A 23,532-nucleotide genomic window follows, 5' to 3' on the forward strand; every position below is an offset into this window, starting at 1 on the left:
CATTTATTTATTTGGTTACTCTTATTCAAACAATTCCTTATTTTGCTAAAACCCCATTATATTCATTAAGAAACAAGGACTAGAGCCCTTTTAATTAGCAATACCCAGAAATTAATATGTCTAATTCCTGGCAATAAAAAAAAAAAAACTCTGAAATTGCTTTAACTATAAAATCTCCCTTGATCAATCACAGTGGGATCAAGTTTAAGAGAGTTAGTAGCAGGGAAGGGTCTTGGCTTCCTGCCCCTCACCATCCTAAGTTAGCATTTAGTTTGTTCTGCTAACATGCTAACAAAACTGTGGGTATAGGTGTATATTTACTTTAAATCTTCATATTAAGGCCCAAGGGAAGGGAGGGTCAGGTGCAGTAACAATTTTACATGGCAAGTGCAGCTGTCCCAGCTGGCACTATCGGCCCCTTGGGAAAAGCTATAAAACTGCTATTTCTCTCTGGTTTCATGGGCTCTGTGGAAGCCATTGTCTCTATCCCCATTGCTGTTCACAAAGGGGATCAATGCCACTAGATGTTGTGGCAGTCCAAATAGGGGTGATAATCATTGGTGATTAACTGGTCCAGGCTACACCAAAAAACATTTCATCATGTTTAGGAAATGCACTGAATACATATTAAGCTATCAGAGAAGTTCCCTTAAAGCACCCTCTGAACACATTTGTGGGTGAATGATGGCACTCCCTATTCCTCTCCTTTTGTGAAGAAAAGAGGCATGGACTCCCAACACAGTGACAGCTCTATCCAAAAAAATCTCTTAACAGAACCTTAGACATTGCCTGTTTCTCCAACCTTTTATATCCTACTGGGGAACATGGAGGGCTTTTTTTTGTTTGTTGTTTTCTTTAAGTCATTAAACTTATTTTGGGGTATCTGCAGATACATTTTAGATTTTAAAACAATTTTCCTTGACAACCTCCATTTGATGTTTTTCACAACTCACTTTGACTGATAACTTTTAAATTTCGACATCTCTGTCAGTACTTCCCAACTAAGCATCGTGTTAAATAGGAAATACTTCAAACATACAAAAGAGTTTTGAGAATAACATAACATCTAGGTACCCATTAGCCCCAACCAGTGAATCATAGCATTTTTGTCAGAGCAATGGTTTTCAATGCTTATATGGGGTATTTTGTTGCTAGCCAGAGAGTCTATGCTGATTTAGGGACATCGTTGCAAACTTTCAACCTCATGTTGGAGCAAGACATTTTATTTATTTATTGGGTGGTTTTTTTTTTGAAATTTTTAATGGCTGTATCTTAGTAACCTTTAAGCTTTAAAAATGCACACCTTAGCCTTAGAATGAGTTTATAGGTTCTACAAAGATCTTTCCATGTTCCCTATCACCAACGCAATAACCAGTTCTGGGCCTATCTTTTCATTTACTCTTTGTTTCCGGCTCTTAGGGATTTTTCTTTCTTCCTTACAAGTCCCCCAGCAATACAATTTGCTACCATTATACTTCATCTGGGATTTTTAACAGTTTACAGCATGGGAGGAGTTCCATGTTGATTCAGACTGTCTTACGTCATAATAAGAAATCCCCATTCACCCTACTTCCTCAACTCTCACTTTCAAAGTACTGCTTAAAATGCACTTGTTGAGGATACCAGCCTTGTTCATAATGATAAATAAAGTGATGGATTACGCCTATCATCCTCTCATTAGACTAAATGGAGACACCAAATGCATTTGACCACACTACCCTATTTGAAAAACCCTCTGGCTTGGATCGCAAGACTTGCGTGATGTTTCTAATCTATTATTCCTTCTTTTGCCATCTCCCTTTTATGCTTGATCTTGATGTTTGAGAGTTCTGCGGTCAGTACTCTGCCCTTCTCTCTTCCCCAACTTTATTACAAGCTTATGTGATGCACTGAGTAACTGCTCCCAAACGTCCACTTCTCCTTTGCCACTAACAAGATTATTTATTGCTAATCACTGATGGGTGACAGGAGGTACTACCCTGAGGGTAGAGTATGCATTCCTATTCCATATGACTTACATTAACTAAGGAAATGTGAACAGGACAAGTGAATGCCAATGAAGAATAAACACTTAAAAAAATGACTGTGTGTTTCCACAGTTTCTTCCTCATTTTCTAGTTGCGTTGAAGATAGGACTACTCAGTAGTTGCTATTCCTTCCACCTAATTTGGAGAATGAAGATGTGTAGAATGGGGCTAAGCAAAGTCCAGCAGAGGCACAGCTGTCTCTCTTTCTAAAAATATCAGATGCGGGAAGTAAACTATTTTGTTGTGGTAGGCCACTGAAACATGAGGGTTGTTAGTGACTGCAGCACAATACAATATAAGCTGACTGCTACAAAAACGAATGTATCACCTAAAATTTATTTCTCCATTCCTAAACTATGGACTGAGTCTCATTCAAGTAACTTTTTTTTTAAAGACCTTATTTATTTATTGGATAGAGACAGAGAGAGAAAGAGAAGAGAAGTAGGCAGAGTGGCAGCTGGAGGGAGAGGGAGAAGAAGGCTCTCTGCTGAGCAGGGAGCCCAAAGCAGGGCTCTCTCCCAGGACCCTGGGATCATGACCTGAAATGAAGGCAGCCACTTTAACCAATTGAGCCACCCAGATGCCCCTCATTCTAGTAACTTCTTATTGATGTCTCTACTTAATAAAAAATGTGATCATCAGATATAGAAAGATAAGCTATTAAGAAAGATTAAAAGATAGAAATACTCCTTGGGACGCCTGGGTGGCTCAGTTGGTTAAGCAGCTGCCTTCGGCTCAGGTCATGATCCCAGCGTCCTGGGATCGAGTCCCACATCGGGCTCCTTGCTCATCAGGGAGCCTGCTTCTCCCTCTGCCTCTGCCTGCCATTCTGTCTGCCTGTGCTTGCTCTCTCTCCCTCTTTCTCTCTGACAAATAAATAAAAAAAATCTTAAAAAAAAAAAAAAAAAAAGAAATACTCCTTGATAAATGGCCATGACTTGTTATTATCACAGGGGAGCTACTGTCAGTTAACTGTCATGAATATTAATTAGCACACATTTGAGGAACTAATTTCCTATGTATGCAGGTGTGGCCAACATCCTTTGAAATATGTGCAATATGACAGTCTCTCCACAGGGTTTCTTTTCAAAAGTCTAATACATTTACTACTTACAATAAAGCAATTTTATAAACAAAAATTAGTCACTAAAAGGTATGTGTTCATGTTTTTGAGCACCAATGACCAATACTTATAGGGCTAGAAGGATATTTTAAAACTGTTTTTATGTATGTTAACCTTTATGGTAGATGTTATTTAGGAAGATTAATACTAAGACATGAATAAATTTCATGATACGTATGTATAGAAGATCAAAATAAGAGATATTTTTGGATGCAATGATTATCATTGGTAGGCATGGGATTTGATCTCAAAACCAACACTAAAGGAAGCTGTACTGTATTTGTATGAACCATGTGAATAAATTACACTCTAATTCCTTATCATTTATTTCTATTCATTCATAAAATAATTGAGTTTTTATCCTCAAGTAGTATACAAAAACATTTAGTGAACCAAAAACGAAATATTTTTCTTCAAACAAAAACATTGAAAATTCAGTCATTCCCATGGGATAGAATAAATGGGAATAAAGAAGTGCTAACCAATGAGAAGGAATACTGTTTTTTCATAGAGTATATGTAGGTGAATTCACGATCAATATACATTTAAAACACTGTGCACTAGAACTTGGAGCTTTAATTATTGAACTATGAGGATTATTTAGCATAATTTCACAAGCCAGAGTGTAGAAATTACTAAAAATTTCCTTAAAATCTTTCATTTACAAGTGTGAATATAATTATTTTAATCCAAAAATGACTTCAAAGTTTACAGAGATATATGTAAAATAAATCAATGAGAAACTATGGAAGAAGGAAAGCTGAAGGCAGAACACAAATTCCAAGGGTTCTGAAAGTTACAATGAAGATAAATATAATAGCAGCAAAACCAAATAGAAAAACATGATTAACAGTATTTTAAAGTATTACAAAATACTCTAGTTATTTTTTTAACCTTTTAAAAAATATTTTATTTATTTATTTGACAGACAGAGAGAGATCACAAGTAGGCAGAAAGGCAGGCAGAGAGAGGAGGAAGCAGGCTCCCTGCTGAGCAGAGAGCCCAATTCGGGGCTCGATCCCAGGACCCTGAGATTATGACCTGAGCCAAAGGCAGAGGTTTAACCCACTGAGACACCCAGGTGCCCCAAAATACTCTAGTTATTTTAAACCAAATATATATCCAAAGACAACTGAAAAAATTTTGAGTATTTTACTTCTTTTAAAAGAAGATTTGAGGGGCGCCTGGGTGGCTCAGTGGGTTAAGCCTCTGCCTTCGGCTCAGGTCATGATCTCAGGGTCCTGGGATCGAGCCCCGCATCGGGCTCTCTGCTCAGCACTGAGCCTGCTTCCTCCTCTCTCTGCCTGCCTCTCTGCCTACTTGTGATCTCTCTCTCTCTGTCAAATAAAATAAAATCTTTAAAAAAAAAAAAAGAAGAAGATTTGATTTATTTGAGAGAGAGAGAGAAAGAGCAAGAGCAGGAGCGGTTGGGGGTGGGGTGGGGAGAGGGATAGCAGGAGAAGGAGAAGCAGACTCCCCACTGAGCAAGGAACCCCGATCTGGGGCTCCATCCCAGGACTCCAGGATCACAACCTAAGCCATAAGCAGATGCTTAATTGACTAAGCCACCCCAGTACCCCTAATGTATCTTTTTTATTGATACATGGGGGAAATTTTATAGGTTATTGTAATAATCATTACTCCTATTCTCTGCTATCTGTTTCTGTTCTCCTTCTGAGAACAGGGGAATCTGAAATTTCTTGACTCTATAACTTCAAATGGGACAATACAGCTAGTTGTAAGCCGTCAGTTTTTAGTGTAAGAAATATGACCTACTTCTGGCTTACAGTATTTAATTATTGGTATAAAATCCTAAGGAGATCTCTTGCCCTTAGGCTCAGAGATGAACAACATCTGAGATGGTGGATGCCTTATCTGTCTTACTTTTTGAGTGACTAAGATGAAAAAGGACCATCCCATCAACCTGTAATGAACATGAAACCTAGAGGAGAAATGCACCTTTATTTCAAACCACTGAGATTTTGGACACTTTTTGTATGTAGTATAACCCAGCCTATGCTGACAGATACAGTCCTCATAAGAATATTCTAGGTAGGGGCTCCTGGGTGGCTCACTGGGTTAAAGCCTCTGCCTTCGGCCCAGTTCATGATCCCAGGGTTCTGGGATCGAGCCCTGCATCTGGCTCTCTGCTCAGCGGGGAGCCTGCTTCCTCCTCTCTCTCCTCTCTCTCTCTCTCTGCCTGCCTCTTTTCAAGCATATTCTAGGTAATGTGGTTATTTATCCTCAACAACAACCCAGAAGTATTTTGAAAGTATTTTAGAAAGGTCAGTGGTATGAATATAAACAAAAACAATATAGTGATGAATCCTTAAAGGAACAAACATCTTACGATCACTGCACTCAATTATATTATGTTTTAATCCAAGAATTATCTTTCTAGAATTGCTATAAAATAGAAAATTATAACTACAAACATGAGTAACATGTAAAAGTAATTTTAATAATTTTTAATCCCGTGTATATGAAATGTTATCGTTTTACCATATAATCAATATAAAATACTAATAATGTAATACTTTACATTTTTTAACTAAGTCTATAAAATCCAATGGATTTCAAATGGGTCTAATGACATATATAACATCTCAATTCAGACTGGCCGCATTTCAAGTGTTCCATTACCACATGTGGCTAGTGATTACAGTATTGAACAGTGCAACTTTATAGGTTATAGAATCTAGTGAAATAAATGATATGCAAAGGCTTCAGGTGCTCATTTATAAATCCTATTTTGTCATTCTTGCTTTTAATAGTTTATGACTAACAAAGGTATTTAAGGTTATATTCTTTTACAGGAACACAGAAAGAAGATAACCTTTGTAGCTAAATTTAAACATATCTATATACTCTGGGAATGAGTAAAATGTACACGTAAAACCTTATACAAAAATTGAATAGCCTAACCTGAGAACCTGCCTGTATATATGGCAATATGACCTATGCATAAAGGTTGGCCTGGCAATAACTATTGGTGGTAAGAATCAACATTGCCCCTGAGACACCAAGTGAGTCTCTATTCACACAGAGATGAGTGGGAATTTAGGATACAAAAGTTCTCATGCATAAAGCATAATCACACACACACACAAAAAAAAAACAAACACACACACCAAAAAAAAAAAAAGCATAATCACAATAATGTCAGGTTAAAAATATTTAATGTATATGTAACCAGTCAATTTCTATGACTATAAAATATTCATCAACCATCTAATTTGAGTGAGAGCTAATGAATCTCCTAAGAGAATCTCCTTGCAAATTCTATTCTTAGATAAAATGATCTGACCTACCACAGAAGTTGCTAAATATAAACAATATTTGAGAACTGTGTCAAAAATGATTGTTTTGAATGAGCTGGGTGTGCCATTCTTTTTAATGATAATTATATAGCAAGCAAAATGAAAACCCATGCCATTATTCTTTAGGAAAATATCCATTTTGCTATTCACCTCAATGGATAGGAAATACAACTAGCACATTCAGAATGGTTTTCAGTCAGTAACATAAACATGGAGAAGAAGAGAAGGATACCGAAAATATCACTGTTTTATTCCACTACAAATTATTACTAAGTCTGACAAGAGTATTTCTTGATCATTTTGACTTTTGGAGAGACTGAGGGCCAATATTGATTTGGTACAGTACATCTTTTATAGAAAGTAAAAGGCGAAGAAAAAAAAAGTAGGAGCTCCTGGGTTGCTCAGTGGGTTAAGCCTCAGCCTTCGGCTCAGGTCATGATCCCAGGGTCCTGGGATAGAGCCCATATCTGGCTCTCTGCTCAGCAGGGAGCCTGCTTCCTCCTACCCCTCTGTCTGCCCCTCTGCCTACTTGTGATCTCTGTCTGTCAAATAAATAAATAAAATCTTAAAAAAACAAAACAAAACAGTAAAATGTGACCATATTCAGTGTCTAATAGATTTCTCCATAGGGTGGTATAGAATAAGATGAAGGTGTATACTGAAGTAACTTTGCCTAAGCCAACTTGATCCTCATGTAAAATATTAGACAAAGAATCCAAAGTGGATTCTGTCTTATAAAAATGGATTAGACTAAACTGAATACTCTCCCATATAAATAATGGAAATTGAGAAATTGAAAAAAATTTTATTTTCATCACAACTGACAGATCCCAAAGGAGGAACTCTTTACAGAGTATTTATTTGTCTTAGACTTTTAAATGAATTTATGTTCTGGTTTTTTATTGCTATGTAACAAATTATCTCAAAATTTAGTGAAGCAAAACAAATATTTTATTTTGGTCATGAATCTTTAGGTCAGGAAATGTGGAAATACTCTCTGAGTGATTCTTCCCTGGGAGCTCTCACCTGTGAACTGGGGGCTACAGTCATCTGAAGTCTGTACTGTGCTGGCTATTCAAAATGACCTATTTTATAACGTTGGTAGTTGGTGTTAATTTTCTCCTTGAAACATAGTTAGGGTAGTGGGCTGGAGCACCTTAACAGTCCTCCCTTAAATGGTGATCTCAGGGTAGACATTTCTTTTATAAAATGACTGACTTTTTGCATTGTTAACCTAAGTAAAACTGACACACAATGCTGAATTAGTTTCAGGTGTACAACACAGTGAGTCAACACCAAATTAGAAGTAATAAATGAATTCAATAAAGTTATGGCATACAAAATTAATATACAGAAATCTGTTGCTTCTCTATGGACTAATAACAAAGTAACAGAAAGAAAGGTTAAGAATTCAATTTAAAAATGCATCAGAAGGAATGAAACACCTATGAATAAACTTTACCAAGGAGGTGAAAGATCTGTACTGTGAAAACTCTTACACACTGACAAAAGAAATTGAAAGTGAAACAAATGGAATGGTATACAATGCTCATGTGCAGGAAAAATTAATATGTCAAACTGCTTCTACTACCCAAAGCAATCTACAGATTCAATGCAATCCCTATCCAAACACCAAGAGTATTTTCCAGAGAGGGAGAACAAATAATCCAAAAATGTGTATGCAATCATAAAATAAACCAAATAGCCAAAGTAATCCAGAGAAAGAAGATGAAGATATTATAATCCCAGATTTCAAATTAAATTGCAAAGCTAATGTAATCAAAACAGTATGATACTGGCACAAAAACAGTCAAAAAAATCAACAGGACAGAATAGAGTGCACAGAAATGCATCTATGCTTATAACATCAATTAATCTACAGCAAAAAAAGGGTAAGAATATCCAATAGGGAGTGGACAGACTTTTCTGTAAACTCTAAAAGGATTAAAGATCTAAATGTGGGACCTGAAAGCATAAAACTTGTTAAAGAAACCAAAGGCAGTCATCTGATTGACATCAGCCTTAGCAGTATTTTTCTAAATATGAAACAAAAGCAAAAATAAACAATTGAGACTATATCCAACTAAAAAGCTTTTGCAAAGTGAAAGAAACCATCAACTCAATATTAATTCATTAACTTAATGAATCAACTCAATGTTAATTAAATTAACATTAATTAATGATAACCATTAATGCAATGTTAATTTAAATTTATTTATATATATATATAACTTATATGATGCAACATCAAAAAAACAAATAACCTGATTAAAAATGGGCAGAGTATGTGAATAAACAGTTTTCTAAACACATACAGATGGCTGACAGATGCATGAAAAGATGCTCAACATCACCAATCATCAGGGAAATGCAAATAAAAGCCACAATGAGATAGCACCTTACACCTCTCAGAATGGATAAATCAAAAAGAAATAACAAATGCTGATGAAGATATGGAGAAGAGGAAACTTTGCACACTTTTGGTGGGAATGTAAATAGGTACAGGTGCTATGGAAAGCAGTATGAAGATTCCTCAAAAAATTAAAATAGAAATGCCACGTGATCCAGTCATTCTGCTACTGGGTATTTACACAAAGAAAAGGAAATCACTAATTCAAACAGATAACTAGAGCTTCTTATTTATTGAAGCATTATTTGTAATATCCAAGACATGGAAGCAACATGAGTGTACATGAGTAGATGACTGGATGAAGATGTGTACAAACACACAAACATACAGTTTTGCTCACCCATAAGAAAGAAGATAGTATAACACTAAATTTAAAAAGTCAGAGAAAGACAAATACTATATGAAATCACTGATATGTGAAATTAAAAAAAACATATTAAACGTATGACTTCTTAATGATCTATTAGTGGAAGCACATAGCATCAAGTCCATGACTCTATCAGTAAAAACAGTTACATGTCTGCCCACTTGCAAGCTGACCCACCTCTCCATGGGAACCATAGTTATAAATTGCCACAATTTAATATATAAAGCAATATTGAAATGATCCAGTCCTAGAGAGATTAAATGAACAAATGGCATTTGCTAATACATGGACAGCACTTTGGTAGGTAGACATTGCGAATAAAACAAAACTCTAAAGTTGTTTAATTGAGTTCAAAGACCTTTTCACAGTTAATAATACGAATTATGTTTTTCTTTACTAGATATTGTACAGTATGGGAGACTTTATGAAATGAGAATTAAAAGTCTAATTCACAAATGAACACATATATTCTTTTCTCATTATTTAAAAAATATAAAGTTAAAATAACCCCAAATTCCATGGAATATTTTTTAAAATAACTGATATTAAGAAAAAAATGCCCTGCTCTACTTCTTTAAATAGATGATCAATATTATAATCAATTTTGATTCAATAAAATTTATTTTCTGTATTTAAATACTCATTTACATATGTATACATATGCATATATTTTAGAATATGAAAGAGGAAAACCAAATTATGCTATACATAGATTTACCTTCAACTGTCTTTTTTTTTCATTAATACATTATGAATACCTTCCAGATAAGAACTTACAGATGAACCTTATTCCCTTAAATGATTAAGAGTATTCCACTGTGTGAATTTATCTTATTTTACTTGATCAGGTCATCAGCATAGATAATCAACTTATTTCCTTATTTTTCCTAAAAAAAATAGTAAACAGAAACATAATAGTATGCATATGAGTTATTTCTAAAAGATAGACTGACTTTAAGTTGTGTTCCTTTTATTTTTATTTTTGTAGATCCTGCTAACTCACCTTTTTCCTTCCCAGCATTATGCCTCAACTGATATTCTCACCAATGGTGCATGTATGTGTCTAATCAACCCAACAGTGGTGATGATGTATCTTAACATTTTTTAACAAGTAATTATGGGTGAGTGTATTAGACTTTCATTTAACTAGTAGGTTTTGCTTTAAAATAACTTCCTTTAAAAATATTAAAACTGCATTCAAGTCATTCAACTGTATGAGGAAGTTTATCCTCTCAAATGTAACTGAAACAAATGTAGCAAGTATTCTACTCCATCCAAGTAAATATCCAGGAAACATTTGCTGAAACATGATTCCAAAAGCCATTTGAAGTGTGAATAGGGGGTATATTGATATGACTTAGTTACTTAATCAAAGATTCATAACACATTCTTAATAGTTTAAAAGTCAAATAATTTTCATATATTTAAGAAATTATAATTTTAATAATTATAGTTTTATATTTCATATTTTCTCAAATATAGTGCTGGTCTAATAAAGGATGAACTATCTTGACTACAGATTATGGGTCACTGAAGCATTATTTTTGTAATTGTAAGCTCAGGTGAACCCAGACAATAAAATCTAGATCCTAGGGTTGTTGAGGGGGAGGAAAAATGAATCTAGCTAAACATGAGCTATACTGATTGCTGATGTAAAAAGGATAAGTGTTTTTTTTTTAATAAGCTTTCCCTAAAAATGTGAAACAAAACTTTAGGGAAATTCAGTAAAGCTAGACCTTGCAGTATTTTGGTCTGTTTTGTTGACTGACTGTTGTGATCCAGAGAAAAGATAAATAGCAATTATTGCAATATTCTGCATTTTCTGAGGGCTTTGAAACAATTTAATCTGTAGCCGCTAATGTCAGTTTTACCATCCCCCTTTAAAGAAGTTATATTCCAATTATTTTGCAGCCACAGACAGTGGTTTGTTCTCAAATTGTTATAATTAAGAATCAATATTTTCCTCTATTTATGCAGTTATGATGATCTAAGGGGAAAATATTTAGTAAAATACTATATTGAAGGAAAAGATACTTAGAAGGTACTCTCACTGTCAATACTCATGTGCTAATGGCTGCTGAAGAATAATACTTTGAAAACAAATACATTGCAACTGAGTGCTTTTTAAACTTTTATTTGCTTCTCCTATCAATTCTAAGCAAGCTCTGTATTACAGAAATATATATCATTCACAACCTTAAGCTCCTTTAATAAAAAGGTGTGAAATTTCGATTTTTTAATCAACCTACCATTGCAGCTGAGATCTGTTGTATGGAAAAATATCACCAGAATATTAGTGTATTTGGTTTTTTTTTTAAATAGTGTACTATATAGGATACAGTAATCATCCTATATATCTTCAGTTTTATATCAACTTTATCAATGATTCTCTAGGAGCCAATTTGGAAAATGCTCAGTGACTTCATGAGATGGTTCTATAGCTTAGGTTTTGAACAAGAGGTGCTCTTGGTGGCATGAGGCACCATTCGAGAAGTCACACTGGACGACAGCAGGATGGAGAGGCACTGTCAGCTCTCTGGGATAGTCCAGTCCCAGCTGAGCGCCGCTGGGAATAAACACTGTGGAACCTATGAACCACTCCGCTGAGTCTGGTCAACCAGACGCAGCACTGCCTGCCACATGCCAGGTAGTATATTAGCTACCGGGATGACAGTACTGAAGAAAACCAATGAAAGGTTCTTCTAACTGCATGGAGTATATCAATTGTTAGGAGCAATCCAAGAAATGCAAATGAAAAAGAGATTTTAAAAATCTATTATGTTAATAATAGAGCAAAAACCCCAGCAATCTGGAGACCTTACAAAAACAGTCTGCAACAAAAATGAAGCCTCCTGCTTTCCAAGGGCATGCATTCACAGTGAAGACATTTTGTGACAATCCTGATGCTTTCCATACAATTTCTGCTTTGAAAAAAGCAGTTCATGTAGACAAGTCGACTCCCTCTCTGGGGTCAAACAACACTGTTTTCTGGAGTTATGGGATTTCATAAAATAAAATACTGTGATTAGCACTCTAACCTTTGCCACTGAGGGAGGAACTCAAGACTGGTTTCTATTCTACCCAGCCAGACCTGCAAAATAGCCCAGGACATCCATCCTCCTCTAGATACTCAAATGTTCCCCAATGGACTCAGTAACAGTTTAAAAACTCATGTCTGAAAAACCTGAAAGTGAAGACATATAATCCAGTACAACATGAAAGTGTATAGAGAACATGTTTGCTTCCCCACATAAAGGAGGATCTATTTGGGAAACTCAAGGCTATGACTTTTATTGCATCAATTGATGTGGTATACACCTTGTCATATGATCTGCATATACCCTTCCCAGCCATGGAGAAGGAAAGAAAGGCAAGACTTTCAGTGCACCTGTGTGGAGGGGAGACTGGAGATTTTAATAAAACACCATGGACTTGTCAACCTTAGAACTGATGGTGCTAATACTTAAAGAGAATCTCAACTTTTTCCAAGTGGCTGGGTTGAGATTCTGCTAGTTAATTATTACATGTTTTCAACATAAATAACAAATCTAAGGAGATACTTTTAGCAAAATGCACTGCATTTACTTAATCTTCACACTGCACAGGGAATACTGATGGCATGGTAACTGAACATTTTAAAATGCTTCCAATTGAATTAACAGACTTTTAGCTTTACTTTTGAATATATTTAAATTTGAAATAAACCAGTGACAATAGTAAAATGATTACTTTTAGTTGTGACTACCTATCACAAAATGAATAAAAATTAATGAGTCAGTGTGAGTACATGATGGATTATTAGCAGCCGTTTGAAAGGCCCAATAGATGGTGGAAATTCAGATATTATTTCATGACATATTAAGACAGGGAAACAGAGAGAAACGTCGCCAGGACTATGTAACATCTTCATGTGAATTCATGCAGACAAGGACAGGACAGGAAGATTGAAATGCAGAAGATAAGATGATATTGGGGAATATTTCCTTTGCTGTTTCCCCATTGTATGGTAACTTACAGTCAGAACAAGATTCATATAATTAAAAAAAATAGAGTTTATGTATTTGGCTATTCCTGTGGCAGTGAAATTAAAAATTAAATTAATGTAAGTTGTCAATTCTTTTCCTGAAATGTGATGAGAGTAGAAAATTAGCATGAGTGTTTTGAGTCTTCTCTTACTTAGTAAGATGGATTTAGTATCCTAAAAAGAGGTAAACAAGGGTGTATTAAAAAACCTTATCAAACCCACTATTGGAAGTACTTCTATCTTTACAATCTTTATGACCTTAAGCTTTTTCACACTTAGCTAAGATACGTAAAATGAGAGGATATTAATGTCTGAGCTGCTAAATATGCACATTTGTGGTGATGGCCCCAAGATGTAACAATGCACTTGTCACCTGCACAATTTCATAAAGACACATGCTGTTGTATGATCTGAATAAAATCACATGTTTAGGGAATCCCTGTCAGGTTTCCTTACACCATAACTGCCCCCATGATCTATATGTGTGCATGCTCAACTTGTTTTGGCTTCTTGGAAGTTAGGAAAAAGCTACATTTTAGACTGTGGGCAATTCAGGACCCTAAGTATAATTCAACCCTTCTCTCTTCCTCACATGTACAGGGGACTAATGGAGTGACTAGAAATAGCTACCCAATCAATGAGTTCGAAGCCTCTGCTACTTGTCTGAGCACATTCAGTTCCCCTTTCCTCTCTCACTCCACTTCTTTCCATGATCCTCCCACCCACACCTGTAACATCCACTGAAATTCTTCCCGTAACCCCCACCGTCATGGAGAGAGAGCACACAACACGGAGCCTACCACTGGACACATGAGACCAACATATTTTTTCCTTGTCTTTCAACTTATGAGATATTTAAGATGTATGTCAAGATGATTTAATATACACTTACTGTGAGAATGGATCCCTGTCTTCCAGTTAATTAATATAACCATTATGCCTCATACGTATATTTTGAAAATTTTTTTGGTGAGAACTCTTGACTTCCAATCTCTTTGCAGATTTCAATTACACAGCACAGTGTTATCAACTACAGATATTTTTGTTAACATTTGCTGAGAAGTTCCTTTTAAAAATATGCTCAGGAAAACCAGCCGTGTTCTTGTTCTGGTCCATATATATATATAATATATATTATATATATATTTTTCCCCCCTATCTGGAATGGCTTTGTACTGTATTACTTTAGGTTAACTTGAACTACATTCTACAAATTCCCTTTGCTGTATATTTCCAGCATGGTATTGGACTCAATGAAGATGTGTGCATTATGTAGAAGGCAGAAGTGAAGGCACACACTTCAGTATGCTCTAAAGGATGAGGAAAGGCGGGGCCACTTGCTGCTTATACAGGTTGTCACGGAAGTAATGGGTTATCATGGTAGGGTGGAGGTGGCAGCCAGACATGCAACTTTTTAAATTGCTGTGTCCTTCACTACATCCTAAGCCAGGTTTTAGAACAGTTCCAGGGTAGGGTGAAGGGCCCCAGCTGATCCGACAGCTACCCACGTGACCAGAGATGGAGCTGATAAAACACAAGCATATATTCCAGTTTGTCTTCATCTTCTCCAGTTCGTCCACACAGGTTTCGCTGTGCCCAGTCTGTCCTTGTAAACTCATTTGCCTTGTTCTCTCCCACTTCCTGAGTTCAGGCACCAGAACCAGAAGCAGGAGTCTTAGATAGACTTGTCCAACCAACTTCCACACTGATGTAATATATACTAAACTGGATGCCGTATTCTGGATCACTGCCAGTGGGTGGGTCTGTGTGGTCTGATCACGCTTGACTTATACACTACTATGGACACGTGCCTCCAAGACTGTCCCCAATGGCCCCCACCTATTCACACCCATGTATAGGTCCCCGTCCACATAGTTTTAGGGTTGGCCTCACGCAACCAACAGAATAAAACCCAAGTGACAGTATGCCCCTTTGGAAGCCAGAGGGGATAATGGGCACTGTGGCTTCCTGCTTGCCCTCCTTCTTTCTGGGATTACTTTCCCTAGGAGGAAGGCAGGTGCCACATCATGAGGAATCCTAGGGAAAGGCTTACACTTGGAGAAACTGAGGTGTCTTGACAACAGCCATGTGAGTGACCCTGGGAGCGGATGCTCTAGCCCCTGTCCAGGCAGAGGTGACTGCAGCATCAGCCTTGGCTTGATGCTAACCTCATAAGGGATTCTGAGCCAGAACCACACAGCAAACTCACTCGCAAATTCTTGAGCTTCAGAAACTCTGAGTTGATAAATGTTTGTTGTTTTAAACCATTACGTTGGGGGGATTTGCTATGTCACAATAGATAATAAATTATCAAATATTGCTATCAAAACCAAAGTCTAATTAAAAAATCCAAATAATTCTCAAATCCCAGAAATCTTGTCACAACTTTTAAACATATTACTTGTTTACCAAAAGAACTCTCGGAATTATCACAAGATGAAATAAAAATAGACCTGTGCCCTAGATGATCATTAAGAAAATTCTTAAGACACTCTACACACATACGACACCATGAAATGTTTTCTTAGTAAATAAATCACAGTTTTTTGAAACCAATTACTAAGATAAAGTTCATTTAAAAATAATCATTTCAAATGCTTAGTAGTAGGGAAAACAAAACAATATGAAAACATTAAAAAAAAAAAGCACCAAAAAAAAATCTCCCAAAACCTTAGGATCAAAATGCTTAAGACAAATATGCAGGATTTTAGACCTCTTATTTGGGTTTCATTATACTCCACTTAAAATTGAATAAAATACCATAGTTACTTAGCACTCTGATGCCCACTGCCTAAATATTCCCCTTCAGGCTGCTATATTTTATATTAGAACTCAATACCCAGTGCAATTTCTGCTAATATTTCAATTGCCTAGCTTTTATGTAATGCCACAGATAACAACCCTCATAAAAAACCAGGAAGTTAAAAAAAAAAAAAAAAAAAGGAAAAAAAAGTCAAATTAACTTCTTACATCAGTGAATAAATTTAAATTGAGAATGTATCACCTCGGATTCATTATCATTCAGTTAATTGACTCCTTTAATCAATTTTTTGCAACTTTTCAGAATGGTTTAAGGTTGGGGGGGGATGACTTCAGATCTTTCAAAGAAAATAAAGCCACTCCGCAATATTGCAGGAGGTGACTGCGTTTGTTGGTTACCTACTCTGTGTGGAAGCCGACCCCAAGCCTCCTACTTTCCTTGTCTACCACCTGTCTCTGTTGAATGTGCCTAAGGAGTTAGGATACTTAAAGACCACGTCAAAAACAAGTATCAACAAAGTCCTCTAAAATAATGCAGTAACAGTAACTTAATCTTTATAGGCATTTAAATATATCTTTATTATTTCACATAATAAAAACGGTAATACTTTTTATAAAGGAGATGGAAATGGGAAGGTTTAATAATGTGTGTCTTTCCCACCCTCTCTCTTTCTTTCCTGAGGAATATACACTTGCAGTCTGGTAACTGTCTTTCACTTACACAACTATTGTCCTATTTACACAAACAAGTGAATACATACACAGGCATAAGCAACCCAGCCACAGGTACAGGTGTCCACCAGGCGTGTGTGTGCATGTATTATGTCAGATAACTTTTGTCCCCATGTATAAATGTGGAGTTTCTGACTTTCCAGCCAGAAGATAGGGATGATTTTATTTTTGTTAAGAGCCATAGGCACTTTTGGAAAGGTAAGACACTACCTGCTGTCTCTTGTGCTATGTGTAGAATTTCCTAAAAATGAAACAAGCAATTCCTGATTGCTACATGCCATGTCGATATATCAGCCGCTGCTTCTGTTCCTGGTTTCCATAGAGTGGTTTTACAGCAAAACTTGAGAAAATTGGTTTTGACATTGGTATTTTATAATGCACAGGAACTCAGTGATGATAGTTTACAGCAGATACCAACAACCAATGGAATGGGAACTACCAGAAATCTCTGAAGCCTCGCTCAGAAGCTTGCCACGTTGCCTCCCAATGTTACCAATTTCTTCCATCTTTGGTATTTAGGAGCCTTATTCCATTCACAGATCATCGATCTCTCTTAATAAATTAGTTCTCTATTATTGCATCCAAAATTGCCCCGATACTTAGGGTCTTCAAATAACACTTAGGATGTCACGATTTCTGTGGAACAGGAATCCAGGCACAGCTTAGCTAGATGATTTGGCTCAGGGGCTGTCACAGGCTTCAAAGTGTCAGCTAGAGCTGTCATCATCTCCTGGCTGGAATAGGGAAAGATCTATTTCCAAGCTTACTGGCACTGCTGTTGTGCGCAAGCAGTTCCTCTCTGGATGCTGACCAGTGACCTCCCTGGGTTCTTTAATAGGCGGGCCTCTCCCTAAGGCAGCTCCCAGCACAGCGGCGGGCTACACCAGAGCAAGAAAGCAAGAGAGCCTGCAGGCGAGACAGAAGCCACTGTCCTTTATAACTTAATCCTGGAAGTGACATCTCATCTCCTGGGCTGTATTTTATTATTTAATTTTATTGTTAGAAGTCACCAGGTACAGGCTATGCAAGATGAATGGATTACAGAGGAAGGGGGTATCAGGAGATGAGGGCCACTTTAGAGGTTGTCCACCACACCATTATCTCCCTATCTCAAAGAAGCCTTACTCCCCAGGGAACTGTTTAGAGGCCATTTGCGCTAATAGTTAAACAAAAGCAGCTTTTAGTTAAAAAAAAAACAAAACAACAAAAAAAAACAAAAAAAAAACAAACCCAAAAACCTTTTCCTCTTCATTTTTATCCATCTAATCTGATCTAAACTTAGACTCTTATGTGTAATCAGAAGCTGAAAATTACTGGGAATATGTGAAATTCAAATCACTTCACTTATTAATTTGGTTTTTAAAAAATGTTTTATCATTTTATTTTTCAAATTAAAAGTCACTGAGTTGATCAAAAGTCTTTTTAGTATTTTTTTTAGTGTTTTTTTTTATCAGGTATAGTTATACAACATTTTGCATTCCTGATATAGCTCTTGTACCCTACTGCTCTCTCTCTCTCCCTCTCTGCCCTACTCCTTCCCCCTCCCCTGGCCATCCCCCTATCAATTTCACCATTAGTTTGTAAGTTTCCCAACTTTTTGCTAAGAATCAACTTCTGGCTTTGGTAATCCTCTATTTTATGTATGCATTCCTACCGTTAATTAGCCTTCTTATTTCTCTTTCCACTTTTCTTTGGGCTTATTTTATATTCATTTATTTAACTTCTTAAAATAGATGTTTTGCTCACTAATACTCAGATCTAAAAAAATATTCATCTTGATGGGATCACAACTCTTACAATCATATCCCAGCTCAATAAATAGAATGTTACCAAGTATATCAGAATTTCCTTTCTACCTTTTCCCAGTCGGTAAGCCTTTCCTGCTCTCCAAAGGTAAGTTTTACTACGCCAGGTCAGAGCAGCATTTAGTCTAGGGTTAAGTTTCCCCACAGTTGAGACAAAATCCTTCTGAATAATCCCCCTTCATCCTGTGAATTACATTTTCCCAGTATGGTTGATGGGAAGCAGCACTATTCTGGAAACTGTAAGAGATCTGAGCACTGTTCCCTGCAGTCCTCTCTGATGATTTTTCCCATGGCCTATGGTAGTTGTCTCACATGCAGGTAGCCATCAGTACTCTTGAGGACCAATTGAGGAGAACCCCCTAACAATTCTTTGTGCAGCTACTTCATCTCCATTAGTATGTCCTGCAAACCCCAGCCACCTTGTTCTTCCTGGACTCGTAGTCCCATCTCCAAAATACAAGTCTAGCAAGTTCTACCTGGATTCCCCTCCCTGTACCATGGTTTGGACAGTCTCTCAAGGCAATAACCTGGGATAATCACAGAGCTCACCATGCTTGCCTCCCACTTCTCAGGAATCAATGTAATTTACTGCGTGGTATCCTATGTCTTCAAAACCATTTTTAAAAATTGATTCTGAAGTGTTTCTGGTAAAAGAATAAATTCTGTCTCTGACTTCCTCTTAAAAGTAGAAGTCCCAGAGGACCTAATAAACATTTTAAGGAATATTAAACTAATTTTTCCCTGTTTCCATATTAGAATGAATCTTTAGATTTGTGTTATTTCCAGTAACTCTACACCAATGTGTCACTCAAAGACAATTGCCATTTTAACAGCTGAGGTGTATCTCTAGCATCTTACACCTCAAGGCCAGTTAATCTTTTAAGAGGATGCTACCTTTCAAGAAATGATTAGTGCTATGGACCTTCCTCTTGGAAATAAAATGTACTAAAATCTAAACTTATGTGTTAAATATCAAAGAACTCAAGGATCTATAGAAGTTTCAACACAAATCCTAATATGAGAAGATCTTCTGGGCCATTTAGCAATTGTGGAGGACAATACCATTCCTCTGATCTCTAACCTACCATCTGCCATTTTTATGTAAAAATGCTACTCTTCCTTATGCAATGGAGGTAAGCCTCATTCTTATATGAATAGATAGTTAAAGAAGTACTTGAAAAAAACTTTCAACATGAAAGAGACAAAAGTAAACTCAAAATAAAAATGAAGTAGGGGGGCACCTGGGTGGCTCAGTGGGTTAAGCCTCTGCCTTCGGCTCAGGTCATGATCTCAGGGTCCTGGGATCGAGCCCCGCATCGGGCTCTCTGCTCAGCAGGGAGCCTGCTTCCTCCTCTCTCTCTGCCTGCCTCTCTGCCTGCTTGTGATCTCTGTCTGTCAAATAAAAAAAAAAAAAAAAAAAAAAAAAATCTTAAAAAAAAAAAAAATGAAGTAGGAAACAAGATAATGCAGGAAAAGGAAGAAATTTCAACAAACATAGTTAATATCTTCAGACAAATCAGAGCAAATGTTGATGAACTAACATTCACTGGAGGCACTGTGTACACGGAACCAGAAAAGAATGCATATGAAGAAGGATATGAAGAAAAATGATGTCTTAGAAATAAAAAATTACAGCACCAACATAGAAATGTAATAAAATAAAGTCAATAAAAACTCCCCCAAAGTAGAAAGAAGGCAAGGAGGTAGAAAGTAGGAGAGAACTGGTAACATGATCAAAGAATCAAATCAGAAAGTTCATATCTGGCTTGTAAAATTAAAAAAAAAAAAAAAAAGTGCGAGAGAGACAAATGCCATGTTAGCCCAAAAGTAGAGGCAGAACTATCACATTGATGGACCCACTGAGCCCATATACTACAAGATACTACTGCAAAAAGGAGAAAGGAAAAACTTAAAAGCATTCAAGAAGAAAACCAAAACTAAGCCAGGAGCAACAGCACATAGAGCAGGTTAACTACAAAAGGTTGGAGGTTATGGCACAGAAATTCCCAGTACTAACATCTGGAAACTAGAAGACAACTTGGGCATGCCTTCAGGATTCTGAAAAAAATGATATTCAAGCTAAAATGTTATAATGACATTAAAATGGCAATAAATGTCAAGGTAAATTAAAGAGATTTTCACACTTACAGAAATAATTCACCCTCAAAACAATTTTCCTTCCATGGAAACTCTCAGGAACCTAATGGGGGATGTAATTTACCAAAAGAAGGTAACACACCAAGAGAGAACAAGACATGACTTCTGGGAGCCAGGAAGCAAGTCATGTAAGATGAAAAGCAGAGAATTTCTATAATAAAGGTAAAGGGAAATCTCAGGTCAACTCTTATACAGTATGCTAGTTGTGAGTGAACTTTATAGAGGTCACCAGTGAAGACGTCTCCATAAAGAAAAAAGAAATGTTTCATGAACGATATTGCTAAAATACATTTTACAGAGCATATAGAGCATGTGGAAAGGATTACCAGTAGGTACATTTAAAAAAGCAAATAAAAGATGAAAATACTTTTCTGTAGGATAATCAGAAGTTTTACAAGCAAGGATCCATTATCATTATATATTATTTGTCTTAGTAATGGAAAAATTTTGTAATGTCAAAATAACATGAATATTGAGTTACCCCGAAATTGTGATATAATGAGACTGGATAAAGGAAAGGAGGGAAAATTGGAGGGAGGTGAGATAAGGTGAAACATTAAATTCTCAATGGCAGGGGCACCTGGATGGCCTTTAGCTCAGGTCATGATCTTGGGACTCTGGGATCAAGCCCAGCATCAGGTTTCCTGCTCAGCACAGAGCCTGCTTCTCCCTCTGCCTCTTTCCTCCACTCATGCATGCTATATCTCTCTCTCTCTCTCTCTCATGAATGAATGAATAAATAAATAAATAAAATCTTTTTTAAAAAATGAAATTCTCAATGGCCGTAACAGGAAAGTGATACACAAGTTATAAGATGGATAAATCACGACATGCATATTTAGAAATATGGAGATAAATAAGAGAATGTTATGAATTGTAAGGGACTACCTCTAGAGGTGCAAGGTATAAAGACAGGGAAAAGGTGGAACAAGCAGTTACACTTTTGGTTTTTGTATGCCTTTCAGATTATTTGCTTTTGTTAAACTATGTAAATATATTTATAAAATCATAATTATCACACACACACAAAAACCAAGATGGAAGAGATGTTGATACTTCAGTCCCATGTCCTCTTGTCCCAAATAAATCACCTGGGATCTTCGGTAGATGATGCCCACACCCTCTGACAGCTCCCTCTCTCAAGAGCTTGAGTGGCAGATCTTCTCTAAGAGTTTTCTAGACAGCAAGGGATAAAACAATGGGTAACTGCAGAATCCCTGATACACCTGGTCCCATATCTCAAACTATGGGTATGATTAATGGTGTTAAGATGTTCCTGCTTCTTATTCATCTAGACAGAGGACTCTGAGGCATGTTTAGCGTGTTATCTCAGATGGTCCTCAGCACCTTGAGCTCCAGTGGAACATAGCAAACACCTAACTTTAATATACTCTGCTGGCTTTTCTCACTTTCCTTTCTTATCCTTCCTGGGATCACCTCTCAAATAAATTACATGCCCCAAGGTCCTTTCCTTGCTGTCTAATTTTTGGGGAGCCCAAACCGAGACAGATGACTAAGAGATGTTCATTAATACTGCTGATTTATATGCTTCCCTTTATCCCCTTCTTCTTATTAATTATTGTAAGCTTGCTCTTGAGTTGGAGCGATTACAAAACTCAAATGACATACTAAGGTCTGTAGAACCCTAAGGATCATAAAGAAAATCTATGACACGTGATCAAGAATTCCAAAGCAGAATTCAAAGCTGAGCATAGCAAGTCAGTCACAGCATCACGCTGTAGGGGAGACGGACCTGTAAATCCCCGGAGCGAGGTTCTGCCTACTCAAGGCTGCTGCTACCACCACTCCCATGCAGAGATGATGACTGAAGCCAACCACACCATGGATGATGACCAGGAGGCAAACCCTTCCAATGTGGATGTGGATGGGAAGAAGCCAGAAGAACACATTAAACTCAAAGTCATCAGAGAGGATAGCAGTGAGGTACATTTCAGAGTGAAAATGACAACACATCTGAAGAAACTCAAAGAACACTACTGTCAAAGACAAGGAGTTCCAATGCACTCATTTCGATTTCTGTTTGATGGTAAGAGAATTGCTGACAACCACACCGCCAAAGGGCTAGGAATGGAGGAAGATGATGTAATTGAAGTTTATCAGGAACAAAACGGGGGTCATTCAATGATTTAGGTATCCTTTCATCTTTTTTTCCTTTACCCTCAATCCTTTTTTAGTTTTAAAAATAGTTATTTTGTAATGTGGTGTTCAAAATAGAATTGGAAACTGGCACCACATCTTGTTAAACTATCTGATAATTTGAATTCTGTTGACCATTTTTCACTATCACTTTTTTTCACTGTGCTGATTTTTGGAGATCAAACCTCAGCCTCCTTCATATATTGCCCTCTCTTTTTAAAATAATTACACGTATACATGGAGAGGCCAGAACTGTGCACTGTTATGCTTTTGATAAATAAGATCAACCAATGCCAGTGTTAAAAATTTCTCGTTAATGGGCCCTACAGTTCTAACATGTTACTGCTACATTCATGGACTATGACTTTCAGTGGGAGATGGAAGTTTTTCAGAGAACTGAACTGTGGAAAATGATCTTTCCTTAACTTGAAGCTACTTTTAGAATTTGAGTGTCTGGACCAAAATAAGAGTACTATCAGGCGGGAGCTGAGATAACAGCAATGGTGAGAGTAATGATTAACCCCAAAGATGGCTTTACTAAGGAGAAAGCAGTTTAAGATAAAAGAAAAGTCTCATCAGAAGATCCCAGGAAAGTCCAAATTTCCATTAGCAGTTAATAAACTTATTCATGCAGAAGTGAATTCAATATA

At 36.7% G+C, this 23,532-nt stretch overlaps 1 pseudogene; it reads left to right on the plus strand.

Moving 5' to 3' along the window:
• Window positions 1–22,543: 22,543 nt before the first annotated feature.
• Window positions 22,544–22,876, plus strand: LOC111150365 (annotated as a pseudogene).
• The last annotated feature ends 656 nt before the right edge of the window (window positions 22,877–23,532 follow it).

Source organism: Enhydra lutris, unplaced genomic scaffold (assembly GCF_002288905.1).
Source record: "Enhydra lutris kenyoni isolate GAN:26980312 unplaced genomic scaffold, ASM228890v2 scaffoldscaffold23, whole genome shotgun sequence".
NCBI lineage: Eukaryota > Metazoa > Chordata > Mammalia > Carnivora > Mustelidae > Enhydra > Enhydra lutris.